Source organism: Marmota marmota, unplaced genomic scaffold (genome assembly GCF_001458135.2).
Source record: "Marmota marmota marmota unplaced genomic scaffold, marMar, whole genome shotgun sequence".
NCBI lineage: Eukaryota > Metazoa > Chordata > Mammalia > Rodentia > Sciuridae > Marmota > Marmota marmota.
In genome coordinates, this window is record NW_026000082.1 from 21,634,548 (window position 1) to 21,641,791 (window position 7,244).

Below are 7,244 nucleotides of genomic sequence, written 5' to 3' on the forward strand. Positions count from 1 at the left end.
TCATGTCATAAATTATAGGTCAAGTTTTTTTTTTTTTTTTTAATTTTTTTGTAGTTGTAGATGGATGGGATGCCTTTGTTTATTTTTATGTGGTGCTGAGGATCAAATCCAGTGCCTCACACATGCTAGGCCAGCGCTCTGCCACTGAACTATAGCCCCAACCCTGGTTCAAGCTTTTTATAAAAGTTTTCTTTTGTTCCTTCATTCTATTTCCTTAGCCCCCACTTGTGCATTTTGCTTTTCCTTTTTCTTTTTTAAAAAATTCATTTGTACTTTTATGAGTACCATGGTGTTTCAGTACATATATACATGGTGTACTGATCAAACTAGAGCAATTCATGATTTTAATCTCATTATTACATTGTGTATTTGGAGCCTTCAAAGCCCTTCCTAGTTAATCATAAAATAGGTAAGAGGTTATTGTGAACTCTAGTCACTACCCAGTGCTGTAGAACACTAGAAATTACTTCTCTCTGCTGTGTTTTGGTACCATTATTTAACTTCCCTCCAATCTTTGCAGCATGTAGTAATCACTGTTTTATATTCATTCTGATTTTTTATTTTGTATTCACATATGAGAGAACATTCTGTATTTGTCTTCTCTCTTTTGCATGTTGAGCAATAGTATTGTAGAAATTAAAAACTTGGACTAGTGGGTTTTGTTGTTTACTTCCTATTTGACCTTTGGCATGTTATCTGACAAAATGTACACAATATAGTAACTAACTCTTTGGATTTCTGTCGGTGTTAATATATGTAAAACACCTAGAACATTGTATACCGCATAATTAAGTAATAATCTTGATAATCCACTCCTTCCATGCCCAATAATCCTGTTGTTTCCCTTGTTTAGGGTTATTTTCTTGGTGTGGTTGATTAGTTCATTTTGTTGCTATAGCAAAATAACTGAGGCTGGGTTCTTTATAAAGAATAAAAGGTTTACTCAGTTGGATTTAAAGACTGAAAAGTCCAAGATTGGGCAATGACCTTATCTGTACAACCTATGTGGAGGGCCTCAGCTTGTGGAATCATGGTGAGAACGTGTATGGAAGCGATCACATAACATGACACATAGCCTCAGAAATTCAGGTACTATTTTGCTCTTTTATAACAACTTAGTTCTGAGAACTCCTTGAGACCAGTATAAATCCCATCTGAGGGAAATACTCTACCGAATCCCCTTGCACTGGGTCCCACTTCAAAGGGATCACCACCTTTTTATACTGCCAGAATGGGGACCACCCTCTAGCACATAATCATTTGGGGGACAAATCACATCCAAATTAGAGCAGGTAGCTTTCCGATGAGCCTTGGTTGTCTGGATTTGGGAGATGGTCCAATGTTGACTGGAAGCTATGCAGAGGCTGTATGTAGGTGGGCAGGCCAGTTTAGGTGCTGGCCTTACTTTGGGTGGTAAGCTCCTTTACCTGTCTTCCCTGTCTGTACCTGTTAAGAAGTCATACTTTATTTTTATGGAAACTAGAAATATCTGAGAAGTATATTCTTGAGCAGATTTTTAAAATATTTTGTGATACTGTCACTGATACAAAGAACAGTTCTATTTTCATACAATATTGAGTTTCTAGAGCAAAATTAATTTAGTTTTCATAAGCTAATTTCAGCTAACAAAATTCTGATCACATGGCTCATGTTTTCAGAAGACAAAAGGGAAAAGGGTTAAAGTTAGAGTAAATTCACATAGGGGACCTCAGAAGCAGGTAGACACTTTGAATTATGTATGGACCCTGTTAAGAGTCTAAAGAAAGGATACAGTATGCACTGGTAAGACCAAAAGTAAGTTATTAGTGCTAAGTACTTTTAAAGGGCTTGAAAACTATTTCTCTGCCTTTTGTCCTTCCTTCCCTTTTTCCTTTTTGCCTTTTTAATTTTACAAATGGAATCCCTTGCATTAGTCTCAGAACTGTCCTCCAGAACTCATTGGCACCAGTTCTATATCTTTCCTGCCCTCGGAGTAAAACATGATCAGGATGCAGGCAATATTATCCCTTTGTATTTCTTACTTTAAAGTACAGTCCCATGCATTGAGAGATAGCAGTCCCTAATGCAGAGTACAGGCAGTTCTTTTCATGATTTAATATCCATGGATTGCAGTTATCCAGGTGCTGTACAGCAGTGTCTCAACAAGACTGCTTTTCATTTACCAAAGTGTATCAACCGAATAGTGAGTGGCCTAAGGTAGAGACAATCTCTGCTGGCTCTTTAGTCTACAAATCACTGCATAAATAACTGATGCACAATAATCAGTGGTTATTCATCATTTCTTTCAAAGTCCATCTGTGATTGGTCACTATGCATCTGTTATTCATTTCATAGACACATGAGAACAATGTGTATAATTGTGTTTTCTCCTTGTCTCAGCAGTGAACCCACACATATTTTAAAGGAGCAGATGATGGAAAGAGAATTGATCAACAAAGATGAAGGTGCAGTTGGGCTGGGTTTGTGGCTCAGAAGTAGAGCTCCCGCCTAGCATGTGTGAGGTGCTGGGTTTGATCCTCAGCACCACATAAAGTGAAATAAAGACATTGTGTCCACTTATGACTAAAAAAATAAATAAATTAATAATAAAATTTTTTAAAAAGATGAATGTACAGTCAAGAAATAAAAAATGATCAGGCTTGAAGTGAAATTTGAAAAGAACACCACTGCAGTTACTGATACAGTTACTGATACAGCAGCAGCTGATACACCAGTGTTGTTACTGCTGCTCTTCTGGAGACTAGATATGCAGCTTGAGACACTTAGGGAAAGCAATCTACTGATATAAATGGGGAAAGATGAAAAGGGGGGAAGGTGTTCCCCAAGAGGTAACACTGGCAAAAGCAACTTTTTTTGGAGGGGTACTGTGGATGGAATTCAGGGGCACTTGATCAGTGAGCCACATCCCCAGCCCTATTTTGCACTGTATTTAGAGAGTAATTTTCCATCTATTGACCTCACACCTTGATTCTCGGCTTCAAATTCCAACTTGTCCATGCTGTACTCAGAGTTGAATCCAATCTCCCTTATAGCAGAATCCCATTCCGGTGCCTATTCCTATGGCATTAGTAGCCTCCCTTGAAGAAAGTCTTCTTCCTTCTGGACTTTAAAAGTCACTGAACAATTGGTTCATTATGCATATTCTTGTACCCTTCTTTTTCCCTTTGGTGTCATCTCTTCCAGCCTCTAGCCATATCTTTCCCTTCTATACTCACCCCTTCTTTGTATAAGTGGTTGGGGCTCCCACAGAAACCTTCTGCCTGAATCCTGCAGTTTCCTGTCTCAGAGGCAACGCCCCATGTCTGAAGAGGAGCTGGTGCAAATGAGCCGCTCTATTACTGCCCTGCTCAGTGGTTCAACCTGGACTAAAGGAGTTTTGAATTCAAATCTTCATGAAGCAACCTGTTGCAGAGCCACGTGCCCGAGGCTAGAGGTGAGTAAGGGAAGACAAGGGCAGGCCCCTGGAGTGGGAGCTGGAGAAGTGCAGGGTGCAGAGAGCTCCTGGGAAGGAAGCTCACCCCGGAATCACTCAGTGGATAAAGATACCTGGGATGAAGCCAAGGAGACAGGAGCAGCATCGGCTGGGTCTGAGGTTGGCCTCTTACCCTCCTTTCTGTTCTTCCTGGTTTGCATCAGAGTAGCCTGCCCATGTGTATTGGGCATGGGTGGACCAGGCCTGGTTCTGGGCCCACCAAAACCACCACCTCCTTTGCTACTTATATATCCAAATGAGAGAGTTGCTGTAATGTCTCCATTCCATGACTGGGGAACTAGGTTTAAAAATGTCGTGGTAACATCATACCTGAGGTCACACACCTGTGAAGCAGAACCAAGGCTACCTGGCTCCCTACCCTGCCCTCTTAGCTACCACCTCTATTGCCTTGGTGCTTCCTAGTGTTTATTTTATTTATTTTATTTTTTCAGAGTGGAAATTAGAAGTTTATTAAAGGACAGCAGAAAAGACTTCTCCCGGAGGAAGAAGGGGTCCCAAGAGATGGAATCCTCCTAGTGTTTATTAAGTGTGGGAGCCACACTCATCAAAACCTCTGCATCCCCTCCATTTCTTGACTTTCACCCCGTCTCTCTGGATGTTCCTTCCTTGGTCCTGGAGCAGCATGAAGAGTGAGATTCAGAAACCTGGCAGGAGACACAGCCCGAGTTAGGCAGGAGTCAGGATTTGGCACCAGCACTTGTGCCTGTGCTTGTCCTTGGCAGCACCTGTGTTCTGTGCTGGGTCACACCAGCCCCATCCCCTGTTCACTTGTCTATATCCTCGCAAGTCTGCTTGTTTGTCTCTCATGTAGCTGTGAGGTTCCCATACCCATCATGGTGACTACCACTTGGTAAGAATGCCAACAGTAGTCACAGCTACCATTTCAGAAGCCCAAGCACTAGATCCTGTCCTGAGCACTTGCATTATTTTACTTAACCCTCCTAGCAACCCTAGGGAGTAGGCTGAGAGAGGGTAAATCCCTGAACAAAGTCACCCAATGAATGAGTGGCAGAACCAGAGTATGCACTCAGTATGACCCCAGACACTCTGCTTGTGCCATCTAAATGTCTGATGAGTGAATGAATGTAATGTTAAGGTCATTAGGAACATTTTTGTTGCTGGACAGTTAAGAAAATGGCACTATGGTTGAAAGTATGTCTTGTCATCTTGGTTGGTATGAATTTTCATCCTCAAAGCAGAGGACTGGGAGGCCTAGCCCAAGTTGACAGTACCATAAGAGGTCTCTGAGCCGTATCCTCTGTGTGCTTTATGTCATGGTTTTCTCATGCCCCAGGATGTACATCTGTAAGTTCCTCCATGTTATAGTGCCAAGACATGGGCTTTCTGGTGCCTGTGTGAACCAGAGACAAACAGCGTCATGGTTCACATTAGAACACAACTCTGCTACCTGCAGGGCTCTGATGAGAACAAAAGAGACCTTCTTCCCTTCTTGCCCATTTTTCAAGGGCAGAAAATGCCTAGTGTGTTGTAGAGTCCTAGGATGAGGGAAAATGGAGTCTAAGAGGAACCAGACTTAAACAACTATAGAAATTATCTCTGAATGCATAGTCTTTAGGGAAAGCCAGACTTAAACAAAACAGAACATGCCTTGAGTCTTCATTTATCTGTACAGGGCCTTAGGTCCTGCCTGAGAGCCCTTGTATCTGTCTTTCTTGCCCTCAACTTTACATTAGGGCACATCACAGGTCTTAAGCTCATAGAGCTCCTTCCTCATACCCTGCCCTCACTGGGCCTGCAGGTTCTGTGCTTATAGCCCTAGTTCCACAGAGAAGCCAGGGACAAATGCAGAGCCTCCTGCAGGGGGCAGAGCAGACAGGGGAGGGAGAGGAACTGGCTCTCTGGGAAATTGTTAACGGTCTCTCTGGCATCCCAAGAGGGTTACCATGATAGTAAGGTAACCAGGGTCTGGACACGGGAAAGGGTCTTGGAACTCACCAGAGAGATGCTCCAGGCTGAAGCTTGGCTTGCCCTCGCCCTGCCTTCCTTGGGTTCCCTGGGTCAGGCTGCTGGGAATCCAGATCCTGGCCATTTTGAATTGCGTGGGGAGTAGGGACGCCATCCCCAGAATGCGAGTCATCAATGGCTCAGTCTGGTTTTGGATGACTGGATTGTGAGCGGGGTCAAGAGAAGAGGGAACTAGAAGGAAGGACTGGGAGGAGGAGTAGGGGCCATGATGGAGGAGTAGCAGGAAAGGGGAGCAAGACGAACAGGCTGGCGAGTGGGTGGTCCAGAAGGAAGACAGGAAGAGCTGGGCATGGAGATATTTAAGGTGGGGTAGTAGGAACTGGCACCACTAGCTAGAGGAGGGAACCAGGTAGGGCAGAAGACAGAGAGGGAGGCGTTGCGCTGGACAGTAGATGGAGGGAAGAAAAATGGAGTAGTCAGGGGAGGAAGGCAGGTTGGAGGAGGAGTGGTTGGAGGAACAGAGGGAGGAGGAGGCTGGGGTCGAGGTGGGGAAATTTGAGGGCGCTTCCTTGTCATCATTTCAAACACTGCTGGCTTCTCAGCTTGCCACAGTCATGGTGAGCAAGTGATCTCATGCCAGAGCTGCTCCAGCAGTTATGCCACACATGAGGGCCCACATCACCCCAGGACTGCATGCCCATTATGATGCTACCAACCCTGCACTTTGGCCAGTGAGTGGGTCTCACCAAGAGGCAGTGGTCCCAGTGAGCATGGGAAACAGTGAAGAGAAGAGATGGAGCTGTGATATTAGTCCCCATCCTTGAGATAATGTGTAGTTTTGACCCTTTAATGTTCAAATATCAATGAAAGTGTAGGACAGAGCTAAGAGCTTGGGGCCTGGCAGAATAGTCCTGAAGCAGGAATTGGGAAAGTAGACGAAGCCAGTGGCCCGTAACCTGCCACATTTCCAAAGCCCTTTCACATCATTTATATCACTTCAGAGAAGAGATATTGTTTTCACTTTACTAATGAGGAAGACACTGAGGACCATGTGCAGGCAGTAGGTGACAAACAAGTGGGGACTAGAATATGTACCCAAAGGAGTGTTCTGCAGAAGGAAGCATACGATGGCACAGAACACTGAGGCAGCATGACACCTCAGTATTTTGGAACAGGATGCTGAAATGGGTGCTTCAGAAAGAAACTTACTAGTTGTGGCTTATCTCTTGGACCCTGTGTTACCTCACCCAACTCTTAACAGGAATCATTAACCTAGAGCCAAAGCCAGCGGGATGACTGTCCACTCCTGATTGCCTAATGCTGGCTCCCTGAGATTCCCAACTCCGTCTCCATGACTAAGGAGGCTTCTACACACTTCCATCTCTTTTGCCTGATATAGCAACCATTTCTTAACACTTGTGGTTTCTTTGATGATCATAAGACCCTTTTGTCCTGTTTTTGCAATCTTATCACAATAATATTCTGCTTTTTTCTCCCTTGAATAAACACCGTTTTCCTTCTACTCTTTGCAAAACTTTCAGTTTTGCTCTTTAGAAGTCCAGTTATGTGATAGCAAATTTCCCTATTTCATATTCATAATATGAAACCTAAATATGTGTGTGTGTGTGTGTGTGTGTGTGTGTGTTCCCTGTTCTCTTGTCCCTGCTCACAATCCAGTCATCCAAAACCAGACTGAGCCATTGATGACTCTCATTCTGGGGATGATGTCCCTATTCCCCATGCAGTTCAGAATGGCCAGGATCTGGATTCCTAGCAGTCTGACCTGAGGAACCCAAGGTTTTATATGTATATGAAGGAGAGAGAG